General features: G+C 41.3%; 1 long non-coding RNA gene across 2 annotated transcripts in view; it reads right to left on the bottom strand.

Moving 5' to 3' along the window:
• LOC118016552 overlaps window positions 1-15,721 on the bottom strand; it is an 89,574-nt gene extending 73,853 nt beyond the window's left edge. For both annotated transcript variants that reach the window (XR_004680856.1, XR_004680855.1), the window contains exons 1-2: window positions 15,605-15,721; window positions 12,594-12,754 (exon numbers count right to left, since the gene is read on the bottom strand). This is a non-coding gene — a long non-coding RNA (uncharacterized LOC118016552). The remainder of the gene's footprint in view (window positions 1-12,593; window positions 12,755-15,604) is intronic.
• Between the last annotated feature and the right edge of the window lie 346 nt (window positions 15,722-16,067).

Raw genomic sequence — 16,067 nt, 5'->3', positions numbered from 1 at the left:
AAAGTATATTCTTGGCCCATACCAGAATTCAGCTAGAAAATAATAAAAAGATTTTTGGAAAACCCCCAAATACTTGAAAAATTAAACAACATACCCCTGAACAAAATTTGAATTGAATGAAATTCAAAACAAAATATGTCAAATTTGTGAGATGCAGCTAAGGTGGTTCTTACAGAGAAATATATAGTATTAAATGCTTATATATTATAAAAGAAGATCTACAAGGATTAATGTAAGCTTTTATCTTAAGGAGCAAGATAAAGATAAATAAATTAAATCCAAAGAGGCAAAAAAAAAAAGAAAAATACTAATAAAGATTATGTAGAAATCAATGAGATTGAAAACAGAGAAACATCAGAGAAATCTACTCATCTAAAAGCTGAGTTTTTAAAAAGATCTATAAACCTGATAATGCTTTCATCTGACTTCTCAAGAAAAAGAAAGGACACAAATTATCAATATTAGAAATAAAAGATGAGTATTACCACAGACTCTATGGATATTAAAAAGCTGCCAAGGAATTATTAAGAGTAACATTATGGCCATCAATTTGAGAGTTTGGAGGAAACGGATAATTCCTTTAAAGAAACAAATGATCAAAGTAGACTCAAGGATAATTCAAAAACATAAAGAAACTATGTCATTAAATCATTTGCCACAAATAAAACTCACATGGCTTTATGGTCAAGTCTATTAACTTAAAAAAAAAAATACTAATCCTACACAATATACAGTGACAAATTTGGATTGAATCCCAGGAATGGAAGTGTGGTTGAACATTCAAAAATCAGTCAATGTAATCTATCATATTAATAGAATAAGGGAGAGATAAAAACATTTTCCTCTTGATAAGTGCAGCAAAAGCACTTGTCAAACTAATTCAGGATAAAAATTCTCAGTAATCTAAGAACTCTCTCAATCTCATGGATGACATACACCAAAAACTTAGAACTAACATGATACTTAATGGTTTAAAGACTTGCTTTCCAATCCATGGTTATCAGAGGGGAGGGGGTAGGGGGATGGGTTAAATAGGTGATGGGGATTAGGGAGTGTACTAGTGATGAGCACTGGGTATTATATGGAAGTGCTGAATCACTGTATTGTATGTTAGAAACTAATACTACACTGTATGTTAACTGACTGGAATTTAAATAGAAAGAAAGAAGAACAAAAGAAAGAAAGAAAGGGAACGACAGACAGACTTGCTTTCCTCCTAAGATAGGGAACAAGGCAATGTTATTTGTTCTCATCCCTGGGGTCACTGCTAGTGCAATATTTAATATTTATTTAATATTGTCCTGGGGGGTCACTGCTAGTACAATCAAAAAAAACTGCGTAGAGATCAGATAGGAAGAAGTAAACCATCCTTTGCTCGGACTGCATGATCATATGTGCAGAAAATCCAAAGGGATCCTCAAAAAGTTACCAGCACTAAGAAACAAATGTATCAAGTTGACAGGAAACAAGATTAAAATACAAGTATCAGTTGTATTTTTAGATCTTAGCAGTGAACAATTAGAAAGTTTAATATAAAAAATACCATTTAATGTGCCATTAAAAAATGAAATCCTAAGAGATAAATTTAATAAAATGAATAAAAGACTTGTGCATTAAAAATGACAAAACATTACTGAGAGAAATTAAAGAACAAGTGGAAATTCACTATTGTTAAGATGTGAATTCTTTCCAAATTGATTTATAGATGGAATGCAGTCTCAGTCAAAATCCCATAGGTTTTAGGGGCGCCTGGTTGGCTCAGTCGTTAAGCATCTGCCTTCGGCTCAGGTCATGATCCCAGGGCCCTGGGATCGAGCCCCGCATCAGGCTCCTTGCTCAGCGGGAAGACTGCTTCTCCCTCTCCCACTCCCCCTGCTTGTATTCCCTTTCTCACTGTGTCTCTCTCTGTCAAATAAATAAATAAAATCTTTAAAAATAAATAAATAAATAAAATGCTTTAAAAAAAAAAAGAAAAAAAAATCCCATAGGTTTTTTTTTCCCTTTGTAGCAAGTGACAGGTTAATTCTAAAATTTAGAAAGAAATACAAAGGCTCTAGACTATCCTAATCAATCCTGAAAAATATAATGAAGTTTATTTCATGAGTTACTATATAGCTACAGTTATCAAATAGTGTGAGTTTGGCGTAAGAATATGAGACCATGTCAAGAGTCCAAAATAGACCCTCATAATCAATAGATTTTGACAAAGGTGCCAAAATAATTCAACGGGGAAAAAGATACTCTTTAATAAATGATACTGGCAAACTGGATATCTATTTAGAAAAAAATGGACCTTGGCCTTTACCTCATATCATTTATCAAAATTACCTTAAAATAAATTATAGTTTTACTTTTACATTTAAAAGCAAGTACAGGAGAAAATGTTTGTGAGTTTGCAGAAGGCAAAGATTTCTTAGGACAGAGAAAGCATGAACCATAACAGAAAATAATTGCTAAGAGTAGACTTTTTCAAAAGTAAACACTCTGCTTTTGGAAGGCAAGCCACTGACAAGGAGAAAATATATGTGGTAAATATAATGGAGAGTGGAGATATTTCCAGAAAATATAAAGAACTGTTACAAATCAACATTAAGAAGACAATCATCATGATAAAAAAAAAAAACAAGCAGTATATTTGAAAGGTTGATTCTTAAAAGAAGATATACAAATGGCCAAGGAGCACAAGAGAAATTGCTGAATAGCATTAACCATCATGGAAATGCAAATTAAAACCACTACACCTCTAGAAAGGCTAACATTAGAAGACTGATAATACCAAGTGTTGGTGAGCATGTGAATCAGCAAGAACCTGGTGGACGGATGGTGGGAATGTAAAGTGGTACAACTATTCTGGAAAAGAATTTGGCGACTTCTTGTAAGTTAAACATTTTCCATACAACTCATTAGTTCTTAGGCATTTCCACAAGAAAAAATCAAAACCAAAGACAGACACAAATGTTGATAGCGGCTTTACTCAGAATAACCCCAAACTGGAAATAATCCAAGGCTCCATACCAAGTGATAAAAAGACAAACCTTTTGTGGCACATGCATACGATGGAATATTCTTCAGCTATGAAAAGGAGCAAACTTTGCCTCCATACCACAACATGGATAAATCTTAAAAATATGCAGAACAAAAGAAGTGAGGTACGAAAGGGTCATACTGTGTACTTCCCACTGACATAAGGTTCTTCTAGGATAGGCAAAACTAATCTATAAAGACAGAAAATAAATCAGTGGTTGCCTGGGGCCACGGGGGGAAGAGACTGAGCGCAAAGAAGCACATGAGATCTTTCAGGAGGTTAAACGTTCTATATCTTGACTGCAATGGTGGTCATGTGAATCTATGTACACATATGGCAAAACCTATTGAAAGTTAGTCATTGAAGATGGATCTCAACAACTAGGGTGATGCATTGCCATGGAGTAAGTTATGCCATCCCAAGGCCTGAGACGTATCCACCTGCTGGACTAGAGCCCTGGGACTGTCTTCCTTCAAACACAGTAACAGCCCAGCTCTAGAAGTCCACAATTCTGAATGTCTCTATTCAGAGAACCCTGTCCTAGGTGTTAGGAGAAGGTGATGAAGTCTCGGCTAACAAGGAAGTCCCATCAGGAGCTGTTGTATTCACAGAGTCTAGCACATTGCCTCTTGGATGAATGAATAAGACACAAGTGAAAGGAGCGTATTTCCAGAGGAAACCTTAGATCTCCAGAACAGTACAAAGGCAAAAACTAAGAGAGGGGGATTGGGAGGAAGCAAAGCAGTGACTTCAAAGAAAATCATCAGGCCAGGAAGTGCCTCAGCACTGGCTCTCAGAGCAAGCCCCGGCTATGACGTGCACAGCCTGAGCATTTGCAAATCCTGGCAGTGTCCTTCTTCACTGATTTTGCGGGGCCAGGTAAAGAGAGCCATCCTCACGGTAGCAGATTCCCCAATGAGAGAAATTTTATTACCGGTGCACCTGCAGCTCTCCACAAGATGTATATCCAGTCCGGGCCAGCCTGCAAAGTGCAATTCTCATTTCACTGGAACCCCTTGCAGAGCATCTGGCCTCTCCTAGGCCACTCACAGGCAGGCCTATTTTCTCTGCACCCTTGTGTCTCTTGCTTCCCACCATAGAAGTGTATGCACATCCCAAATCAATTAATCAGCGTGGGCTTCTTCCCAATGACAGCCAACAAAGACATTCTAAACATGGCTTGACTTAGTTCACACAGCTCTTGCTACATCCACACTCCTCCTTGGCTCATGTGTGACCCATCTGTTGAGGAGAAATTAATGATACACAGTATGTCACATATGCCCCATACATTCACTGTAGGATTCAAGCTAGAAGTCATGCTTTTGGGGAAGCTTCAGAGAAGTGTGTGGAACACGCTCTGTTGGTTCTCCTCCACTACGTAAGACAGGCCTTGGCTCCCTGGAAAACAACTGATTGGAAATAGCAAAATGTCCTGCTAAGTAAACCAACATGATAAAGGGAAATCATTAGCACAATTGAGCCACAGATATTATAAAGGAGTGATGGAGAGGCTTTATGTGAGGTGTAAGACTACGTCAGAGAAACCAGTGATGCTTTGCGGAGGGTAGGGCAGGGAATATTTTGCTTTGCCCCACAAGCCTGGGATGCTGAGAGTTAACAGGTGGCTAATTACCTTAATGAGTGACAAACCCTAAATTCTACATATTTGACAGACAGCTAGTTGCTTTCCCAAAGGTAACAGCATTGGCAGGGAGAATTTCTTGGGATCTCCAAATAGCCTCTTTTGAACTACTAGGTAAGAGATCACCATGTTTGGGGGTATTTAGGTGGCAGTTTCTATCACCACCCCTTTGCACCCCACTGGAAGAAGCAATACAATGTCATTCATGGTAAGGATTCAGACTAGGGATCATGAGACCCGCTTTCTGCTCCAGGCACTGCCCACAAGAGGCCAAATGACTTTTGATAAGTCACTTATTTTCTCCGAACCTCCCAAGTGGTTAGACCACACTTGGTATTCCCTTAGTTCCTTCTGGGTCTTTCCATGTTTTTTCCAGAATGTTCCTTTAACTTGTCTTCTGGTAACAACCCTTTACTTGACCTCCCAGTTGAGGGCCGATGTTGCTGCTCCCAACCGGCATTTGATCAACTTGACTGCAGTGAGATCTAACTATTGTAAAATATTTATGCACCCACATGGGAGCACCCAACATGGGAGCATAATAACAAACATAAAGGAACTCACTGATAACAACTCAATAATAGCAGCGGACTTTAACACTCCATTTACATCAATGGACAGATCACTTGGACAGAAAATCAACAAAGATCAACTTTCCGGAGCTAATGAATGAACAGACACCTACATCAACAAATTCCTGACTCCACCCTGCATGTTGGCTCTCTCTGTGGGCTGCGACTGCTTCCAGTCAAATAGGAGTGTTAAAATTAAGTTATGCTTGGTTACCCAGTCCTTATTCAGGACCTTCAATGTGTCAGGCATCAAAACAGGCAGGTGAGTTGGCCGGTGGAGGGGCTGCAAGGTAATGCTCCAGGCAGGAGGCCTAGGGTATGCGGTGTCTGTGTTGGGAGGACCATGGGCAAGTGTTCACCAAGCCAGGCCAGGGCTGCAAGGTCACCCAGGGACTGAGTGCTCTGGACCTACGGCTGGGGCGGAGCGTCACCAGGTGTCCTCACTCCCACATGAGTGACCGACAGGGTAGCTGGCAGAGCCTGCAGGAGAAGCCTCTTCCTCCTATCTTGTTCCTCCGGCACCCTCCGCTGAGAAAGCTTAACATGGTGATCACTGTAAAGAAGAGCTTAAAGGGATTCCAATCATTATCTCAGAGCAGGTACTGAAGGGGACATTCGGAGCCGAGAGGCAAAACCTGATCGCAAAGAGCCCTAAACTGGGGGTTAGAAATTCTGAGGGTACCTGCGACTTGGGTGCCTCAGTTTTAGTTTATTCATTTATGCAACGGAAATAATGCCTGTTTAATGTATTAAACAAGACTACTGTGAGGATGCCATAGGAGTGCGAAAGGGCTTTGTAAAGCGCGAGGTGCTACACGTCTGCAGTGGGTCATTGCTGTTAGCAGTGGTCAGTGTTACACTCGATGCCCCATCAGGCTGGGTGACGTTCCACCTGGCCATAAGGCCTCGGAGATAAGATCCTGTCTTATTTATTTTGAATTGCTGGTACCTAGCACGCTAGGAGACAAAGCAAGCAGGCAATTAGTCTTTGTTACAGGAACTATGCTGTTTTACTTATTCATTCAGAGTCTCATGAACTGAGGAGCTGAAGCTGGAGGTAAGGCTGTATTTGACCAGTGATGGAGCCGCTGTAGCTCACAGGGATGTTGCCCCACCTTTCCCTACCATCAGAAAGCCACTGGAGGCGTCACTGGGAGAGCCTCTTTGCCTCCTGATCAGCCTCTTCCTGGGGACCCGGGGCAGTGCCTTTGTTGCAGATGCTTATACTCAAGTAGAACAGAGGTTCCAGTAGGACCCCATTTGCTGACCTATTAAACAGTTGGTGGATAAACATAAATGAATGAATGAATAAGCAGAGCCGCCCAGCTAAGGTCTTGCCCAGCATCCTATTTGAGTACGATAATCATAAGGCTGCCAAAATCAATCATTGCCCTTTTAATGGGCATAAATATACCCCTTTAAAAAGCACACAAAAATCTCCATCCATTCCTCTCTCTCTTTAAAAAAAAATAAATGAAGAAATATGGGTATATATGCAAAGCAATTGCTAATTTTTTCATTTGCTTATTGGATTTTTGCAGCAGAAAGCCCACAGAATATAGCAGGGTTCTGTCTGGACATCATGGGTACCGCGCTCTGAGGTCTGAAGAGTCTCTCTCTGTGTAAAGGGTAAGTTCCTGGGGGTCTGCCCCTCCCACTCTGCTGGTCCTGGCACTGCTGCTGATTCAGGTGGGGAGAGAGCTGGGAACAAGCCGTGGCTGGATGGGGGCAAAATCTGTGGACATGTGGATTAGTCTAGGAGAGAAACCTCCTGCCATCTGGCTCTCCTCCCCCACAATGGCAGTCCTGAAGGAGAAGTAGAAAAAGGCAAGCAAGTTTAATTAGTCCCAAACATATCCTGGGACATTTCAGAGACCCCTGCAGGGAAGTGAAGCAATGCAAGCTCTTTAAAGCTCAACGTCACTAATGCAATGAGAGTATTTTTTGTCCTGCCGATGACACATTTTGTGGATGAAGTTCCAACCAATGAGCACTTACATCGGTTTCAGGATGGCAGGGATTAACGGTCAGGGGCAGAAACAACTTGGTATGGCAGAAATCAGTTTGCTCTGCTTTTGATACACACAGGGATGGGTTAAATACCTGAGTGAAACTAACATATGGAAGAAGACTTTCATTCATTCATTCCCCGGCCTGAAGCAAATCCTGTGGGTTTCATATGTGAATCAGACCTACTTGCAGATAGCGAAACACATTTAGAAAAGGAGGCACAAAGGTAGCCCTGAAGTGTCATCTGTTCCTGTACCACATAAGGGTAACTTGATCAGTCGGTTAATATCTCATGCACTTTTTTTGCTCAGTTTCCTACTTGACTGTGTTGCATTGTAAACACTTGCTCTGGAATAAGAAGAGCACTGTTTTCGATTGTTCTCGTCCCTCCACAAATTCAGCAAATGGTCAGAAGACAGAAACATGTCAGGCTACCAAAGGTACACTTCTCCTTAGCTTCCTCGGGGACTGGAGGGAGAGGCTAAAGTTCCGCCCTGCAGGGAACTGGTCTCACCGCTCTGTTGGGGCAGGTGCTCCACCAATGAGCCTTTGAAATGGACTCAGCAATATCTCCCCTCCGTTTTCAGAGAAGGGAGTATTTTGTTTATTTAGAATGGAGGGCTCCAAGTGTCCAGCTGGTCTTCTTCGGTGAGAATCAGCCATTGGTTTTAAAGACCTCTTCTCTTACTCAGTGCCTACTTCAGAACGGAAAGGTTTAAATGATGGCTTAGATATTTTTGTTCACAGTTCTCTAACATGTTTGCCACTGAAAAATAAGATCTGCTAAGAAGAGCTGTAAGGGACAGAGAGAAAACTATGATTGCATTTAATGGCACTTGACTAGAGAGCCTCCAAGTGCCCAAATCTTGTCCTGTCAATCACTCCTCAACTTTTGACATTCCCAAGAGAGCTGCATACGGAAAAACTGATAACAAATGGGAAACAAAGTGACATTTTATTATTACCTTTCAGAGCTCGATAAAGCTCGCTTAGAGCACATGGTTCACTCTTTTTTTTTTTTTTTAAAGATTTTATTTATTTATTTGAGACAGAGAGAATGAGAGACAGAGAGCATGAGAGGGAGGAGGGTCAGAGGGAGAAGCAGACTCCCTGCTGAGCAGGGAGCCCGATGCGGGACTCGATCCAGGGACTCCAGGATCATGACCTGAGCCGAAGGCAGTCGCTTAACCAACTGAGCCACCCAGGCACCCACATGGTTCACTCTTAAGGCTTGGGAATGACCTGTCCACCCTCTTCCCCTACACAAAGCTCTGCTTCACCCACAATTTTGGGAGTATCACTAGTTCCTGCCAACTATATGGCATGTAACTAAAACAATAACGTTTTACTAAGGTGGAGAAAGATGGCTAGACCCTGAAGGATCCCTGGTTCCACTAGCATTCCAACTCATGGAGTGAAAGCAGGAACTGCAAGAGAGGATGACCATCCACAGACAGGGTCTGTTTACAGTACTTTGTTCACTGGTAAACATGGCCAACAATATTTCATTTTCTTAATTTTTAGAAAAAATTGGTTTGAGTACAGTTGACACGACTTTACATTAATTCCGTGTGTATAACAGTGATTCAACTTCTCTATAAATTATGCTGGGCTTACAACCAGTGTAGCCACCACCTGTCACCATACAATGCTATTCCCATACCACTGACTGTTCTCTATGCTGTGCCTTTTACTACTGTGACTTATTTCTTCCATAACCGGAAGCCTGTATCTCCCACTCCCCTTTGCTCATTTTGCCCATCGTCCACCCACCCAACGTCCCCTCTGGCAACCATTAGCTTGCTCTGATTCTGCTTTTTGCTGCTTCTTCTTTCTTCTTAGATTCCACATTTGCATGGAATCATCTGGTATTTGTCTTTCTCCGTCCGACATACTGAACTAGCGGAACACCCTCTAGATCGATGCATGCTATCACAAACGGCAACACTTCATCCTTTTTAATGCTGAGCAATATTCCCGTTGTTCTACATCTTCTTTACCCATTCATCTATCAATGGATACTTGGCTGCTTCCCTATCTTTGCTGTTGTAAATAATATTGCAATAAACAAAAGGGGTGTAGATACGTTTTTGAATTAGCCTTTTTTCCCCCTTTGGGTAAATACCTAGTAGTGGAATTACTGGATCATAGGGTATTTCTATTTTTAATTTTTTGGGGAACCTCCATACTGTTTTCCAGAGTGGCTGCACCAATTTATATTCCCACAAACAGTGAACGAGGGTTCCTTTTTCTTCAAATCCTCACCAACCCTTGTTATTTCTTGTCTTTTTGATTTTAGCCATTCTGGCAGGTGTAAGGTGATATTTCATTGTGTTTTTGATGAGTGATGTTGAACATCTTTTCATGTGTCTGTTGGCCATCTGGATGTCTTTGGGAAAATGTCTATTTAGGTCCTCTGCTAATTTTTTAACCAGACTGTGTTTTTGGTGTTTAGCTGTCTAAGTTCTTTATATATTTTGGATATATAATTTGCAAATATCTTCTCCCATTTAGTAGGATGCCTTTTTGTTTTCTTGATGGTTTCCCTTCATACAAAAGCTTCTTATTTTGATGTCATCTCAGTAGTTTATTTTTGTCTTTGTTTCCCTTGCTTGAGGAGACATTTTAATAAAGAGTAATTAAAAAAACAATCCCATTTACAACTGCACCAAAAATAACAAGATACCTAGGAATAAACCTAACCAAAGTGGTGAAAGACCTGTACTCTGAAAAACTGTAAAATATTTATGAAAGAACTGAAGATGACACAAAGAAATGGAAAGATATTTCATGCTCATGGATGAGAAGAAAAATTTTGTTAAAAGGTCTATACTACCCAAAGCAATCCAAACATTTAATGCAATCCGTATCAAAATACCACCAGTATTTTTCACAGGGCTAGAACAAACAACCCTAAAATTTGTATGGAACAACAAAAGACCCCAAATAGCCAAAGCAATCTTGAAAAGCAAAGCAAAGCTGGAACCATCACAATTCCAGACTTCAAGCTGTATTACAAAGCTATAGTAATCAAAATACTATGGTACTGGCACAAAAATGGATATAGATCAATGGAACAGAAAAGAAAACCCAGAAATAAATCCACAACTATATGGTCAATTAATCTTCAGCACAGCAGGAAAGAATATCCAATGGAAAAAAGACAGTTTCTTCAACAAATGGCGTTGGGAAAACTGGATAGCCACATGCAAAAGAATGAAACTGGACCACCTTCGTACACCACACACAAAAATGAACTCAAAATGGATTAAAGATCTAAATATGAGACTTGATGGGTGCCTGGGTGGCTCAGTCCCTTAAGCATCGGACTCTTGGTTTTGGCTCAGGTCATCATCACAGGGTCAAGAGATCAAGCCCTGCATTGGGCTCCTCGCTCTGCGGGGAGTCTGCTTAAAGATTCTCTCTCCCTTCCTCTCCCCTGACTCACATGCATTTGCGTGTTCTCTCTCTAAGATAAATAAATCAATCTTAAAAAAAATAAATATGAGACCTGAAACCATAAAAATCCTAGAAGAGGGTACAGGCAGTAAGGTCTCTGACATTGGCTATAGCAACATTTTTCTAGATAGGTCTCCTGAGGCAAGGGAAATAAAAGCAAAAATAACTATTGGGACTACAACAAAATAAAAAGCTTCTGCACAATAAAGAACCAATAAAACTAAAAGGCAACCTATGGAATGGGAGAAGATTTGCAAATGGAATATCTGATAAAGGGTTAGTATCTAAAATCTATAAAGAAGTTATAAAACTCAACGCCCAAAAAGCAAATAATCCAATTAAAAAATGGGCAGGAGACATGAAGAGACGTATCTCCAAAGAAGACATACAGATGGCCAACAGACACGTGAAAAGATGCTCAACATCACTCATCATCAGGGAAACGCACATCAAAACTACAATGAGGTATCATCTCATACATGTCAGAATGGCTAAAATCGAAAATACAAGAAACAACAGGCGTTGGCCAGGATGTGGGTGGGAATGCAAATTGGTGCAGTGACTCTGGAAGACAGTATGCAGGTTACTCAAAAAGTTAAAAATAGGGCACCTACGTGGCTCGGTTGGTCGAATGGCTGCCTTCAGTTCAGGTCATGATCCCGGAGTCCCGGGATCAAGCCCCACATTGGGCTCCCTGCTCAGCAGGAAGTCTGCTTCTCCCTCTTCCCCTCACCCTGCTTATGCTCACTCTCTCTCTCTCTCAAATAAATAAAATCTTTTTTAAAAAAATAAGTTAAAAATAGAACCATCCTACGATCTAGTTATCACACTACTGGGTATTTACCCCCCAACATACAAAAACACTAATTCAAAGAGATATATACACTCCTATGTTTTTGGAGCATTATCTACAATAGCCAAATTATGGAAGCAGCCTGAGTGTCCATCAATAGATGAATAGTAAAGAAGATGTGGCATATATATTCAATGGAGGAGTATTATTCAACCATAAAAAAAAGAATGAAATCTTGCCATTTGCATGACATGGATGGAGTTAGAGAGTATAATCCTAAATGAAATAAATTGGTCAGGGAAAGAAAAATATATGATTTCACTCACATGTGGAATTTAAGAAACAAATGAGCAAAGGAAAAAGAGAGAGAGAGAGAGAGAAACCAAGAAACAGACTCTTAATGACAGAGAACGAACTGATGGTTACCAGAGCGGAGGTGAGTTGGGGGATGGGGGTAACAGGTGATGGGGGTTAAGGTGTGCACTTGCTGTGATGAGCACTGGGTGATGTAGGGAAGTGTTGAATCACTATGTTGTACACTTGAAACTAATATTAAGCACTGTATGGTAACTTTACTGGAACTAAAATTAAAAAAAAAAGACAGATATATAAAATTGCATACAATGCCGGAGTAGGCCAGAAAAAGGGCTAAAGCAGAATGATACTAGCATGTAAGAATGCTTGCTTAAACTTTTTGTTTTAACATAAACCCTGTTGAGGATTTTGATTAAAAAAAAAATTAAAATGTCTTTCAGATTACCCAGATTGTAAATTTAACTGAAAAGTTAAATCCCTAAAGAAAAGGGATCCAAAAGTATAAATGCATTTAAGGGACTAGCATTAACCCAAGGAATATGAGCCAGGAAACTCAGAGCTGGGAGGAGTGGTTCTTGGAAGCCAGTAGAGGGGAACCTTAGCAGTGTAAGATCGGTACATTTGGGCAGATTTCCCACAGAGTGCCTGAAGGAATAACCCCACATATGGTGGTTACACTCTCCTGGCCCATCTGCTCAGGGCACCTATCAACATATGTAAGCAGAACTGAGTAAGATCATGGACCCAAACATACAAGGGTGGTTAACAGCATACCTAGCCAAGGCGGCCATTCCCAGAGTCCTCCAAGCCTGTGGGGTGAGGCGTGCCTGCGCTGGGTCATCCGCGAGTCCAGAAAGGAGATGCATCCAAACTTGCTGACTTTTGATTACTCCCCTGTTCACTTTGGATCACACAAGTAAAGTACAGGACATACTCTGTAGGAAGAAACACCAAAACGCTGACAGTGAGGGCCTTTTCTGCCACGAGGGAGAAAAGCTGGATGTTCTAAATCATCACTCCCTATCCAGAAGAAACCAATCCCTCAAATTGGACTCTACATCTAAAGACACAGTTGGTTGCCTTGGGAAATTTTTAATTAAAATGTTGCTCTACGGCTCTTCTGCATGGCTCTCTGCATCTTGCTCGCATTCCGCATTGTCTAGGTGAACATTTTTGGGTTTTTGCCCAACGTTTTGGGTATTTGTGATAACCTGGAACAATCTGGGCCATGTAAGAGGAGACCTCTCTAAAACGGTGTCATTGAATTGCCCCAACTTGAGTGAGGAAAGCCTCTTTGTAGGCAGCGTGTATATGTGTGTATCTTGAATCAGAACACGCTGTTCCACAGGAGATGAAAATCTGGGTGATGGGCTCACAAAATCTATACAAACTAATCATAGATCTCTATGTAAGAAGGTTGCTGATGTCTTTCCAGGGCACTTCATTTGCCCCTGGCCCATAAATCATCTCTGAATTTGGTAGGAAGGTCATTGCTTTCCAGTCTTCACAGCATGGCACCAAACACCTGTCTAGGTCAACTTCGTGACCATCATAAATCTCACAGCAGTGGGAGAACAGGCTCTAGCATTCTGGATGGGAGAGAGCTGGGTCTCTAGCAGGTTTGTGGGCTGTTATTCTCTCCATGAACCTCTCCTGCTCAGTGACTTTCAGGAGATCCTCCCCAGAACAGATGTGGCTCCTCCCCCATGGGATGCCCCCATGTATTGCTAAATCAGTTTGAAAAATACTCTCGTAAATCCGAGATTTAGGATGGTTCTGTTTGTTTTTAAGGATTCAGATGGTACTATGCAAATAAATGAGGCATGGGGAGAGAAACTAGTTATGTGCTGTTAATTCACTCAGCCACTATTTCCTAAGAAGGACCCTGATGTTCACAGGATGACTGACATCAGCATGTAATAGAGCGAGAGGCTGGACTGCAAAGTAGAGCACATGGCCAGGGACGGATGAGTCACTACTTTCTCCAATCACCTGGAAAATTACTGCACTCTGCTACCAGAGCATAACTACATTTCTGGACAGGGAGGGATGCAGAAGCTTCCAAGGTGGGAGGGATACAGCAGCCTGTTTCTGGGGATGGCTTTTTGCTTTGTTCCTAAGGAGCCTGGGAGAAGAATCTGAAATAACCCTGCAGGAAAAAAGTGAGATGTGGACAGGAACCAGAGCACAAAGAAAATCTAGCAGGATCAGAGGCTAGGAGGGATGGGGAGAGACCTTGAGAAATCACCGGGCTCCAAGCCTCGCAGCAAATCTGCATTTATTACAGATGAGAAAAACCTTATTATTGACTTAAACAATTCAGGTGGGATGTATTGTGTTCTTTAAAACTCAGTTCCAGAAATAAGTGCAACTATTACATTTGCTATTAACTGCTTTCCCCTTTTGCCCTTTACCTAGATTCCTTTGAAGAAAAGATAGTTTAAAAACCCAAGTCATTTAGAAAATGAGATTCTCGGATTCTCATTAAAAGATGCTAAAAATGACTGAACTCTGGTTTTTACGAAGGGAACCTTATTATATATTCATTATTTTTCCTGCCAGTTTCACTAATCCTGTAGCATCCTCTTCCTTACAGATTTTTAGACTGGACCTGCTTCAGCTGTCTTGTCTTTGCAGACTATTTGTTTTGAAAGAAAAACTGTTAACTTTTCATTTCAAATACAAAAACAAAGCAGACTGTGAAAACTGCCATCGCTTGGATTTAAATCATAGGCCTTCAGCAGCTAGTACAACCTTACACCTCAGAGAAAAGCAAAAGACTATTAAAAGCTTCAAAAGTACATGTATGGGGAGGGTGGAGGCAGAGAAGAAGCAATGATAAAATCTTTGAAATTCTCTAAAATTATAAATGCCATTAAGCTTTACTATAAAATCCTTCAAATTAATGTGTTCCTAATTTTAGCATTAAATGAGGCTGGTGTATCGAGTAGAACTATTTGCATAATGATGACAAAAATCAAAGTTTCAGGGAAGCAAAATGGACTCATCTGAAACTTAAATTCTAATTCCTGAGCAGCTTCTGACTAATGAGCCTGAACAAGTCAGAATTGTCCTGGCCCTCTTCCTCAACAGTGGAAAAAGGATTCTGTGAAGACTCTGGGGGGAAATTTACGATATACACCCACGGCTCCTCAAACTTTTCCTTCCGAGGAACCACGTTGGGGGAGGAGGGTAAATATATCTTCCCAGTAGCTCTGAGGGTTTAGCCTGAAGTTGCAGGTTGCAAGCAAAAGATATTTGAACGCTTTCCATTTTCTCCTTAACATGTATATGTATTTTGAACTCTATGCCATAAAATGTTCATGTCTCTTTAAAAAATATAAATGCTCTAAATAACTAATTAAAATCATGTTGCCCCCATATTAGGCTCTAGGCTAAGCTGTCCAATCAAACAGATCCCAAGTAGAGCTCCTCATAGGAGACGATGAATTCCTCATGTGATGGTGTAGAGATGGCAGCTTGTCAAGCGCCTAATAGCAGCCCTGCTCCATAGGACATTCGGGGACCCAGCTTCCTGCCATCTTGTTGCTCCCTACCCCAGGGACCCAGCTTCCTGCCATCTTGTTGCTCTCTACCCCGGGGACCCAGCTTCCTGCCATCTTGTCGCTCCCTAACCCGGGGACCCAGCTTCCTGCCATCTTGTTCCTCCCTACCCCTTATGGCATTATCCTTGTCTGCTCAGTCAAAGATGACCCAGCTCCAGATCTATGTTTTAGTCCTAGAAAGGGGAAAGAAAACTAAAGAGGAATGTCATTTCCACTCACATTTCACTGGCAAGACCTAGTCACGTGGCTGCAGGAGCTGCAGAGGATGGAAAATAAAATTCCCGGGGTGCCTGGGTGGTTCAGTCGGTTAAGCGTCTGCCTTCGGCTCAGGTCATGATCCTGGGGTCCTGGGATCGAGCCCCATGTCAGACTCCCTGCTAAGCAGGGAGCCTGCTTCTCCCTCTCCTTCTGCCGCTCCCCCTGCTTGTGCTCTGTTGTTTTCTCTCTCCCTCTCTCTGTCAATAAATAAAATATATATTAAAAAAAAAGAAAATATAATTTCCAATTGATGGCCATGTGGCTGGCAAAAATTAAAGTGCTGCTATGGAAAGATATACCACATCCACCTTACAGATTTCTGTATCCCCTGCCAACTGCTCTATCCTCCAGGGAGGCCCCAGGGAAGCATGGTCTAAGCATGCATCAGCAAACTTTTCCTCTCAAGAGCCACATGGTAAATATT

This window comes from Mirounga leonina, unplaced genomic scaffold (genome assembly GCF_011800145.1).
Source record: "Mirounga leonina isolate KUSES-001 unplaced genomic scaffold, KU_Mleo_1.0 Mir_168, whole genome shotgun sequence".
In the NCBI taxonomy this organism is placed as follows: domain Eukaryota; kingdom Metazoa; phylum Chordata; class Mammalia; order Carnivora; family Phocidae; genus Mirounga; species Mirounga leonina.
Note: the sequence above shows the minus strand (reverse complement) of the source record. Positions and strands in the feature narration are given on the sequence as shown.